Source organism: Bison bison, unplaced genomic scaffold (genome assembly GCF_000754665.1).
Source record: "Bison bison bison isolate TAMUID 2011002044 unplaced genomic scaffold, Bison_UMD1.0 scf7180017864307, whole genome shotgun sequence".
NCBI lineage: Eukaryota > Metazoa > Chordata > Mammalia > Artiodactyla > Bovidae > Bison > Bison bison.
In genome coordinates, this window is record NW_011494879.1 from 5,439,446 (window position 1) to 5,439,714 (window position 269).

A 269-nucleotide genomic window follows, 5' to 3' on the forward strand; every position below is an offset into this window, starting at 1 on the left:
ATCTATTTCCCATGAAGTGTGGGACCAGATGCCATGATCTTAGTTTTCTGAATGTTGAGCTTTAAGCCAACTTTTTCACTCTCCACTTTCACTTTCATCAAGAGGCTTTTGAGTTCCTCTTTACTTTCTGCCATAAGGGTGGTGTCATCTGCATATCTGAGGTTATTGATATTTCTCCCGGCAATCTTGATTCCAGCTTGTTTTTCTTCCAGTCCAGCGTTTCTCATGATGTACTCTGCATAGAAGTCAAATAAGCGGGGTGACAATAT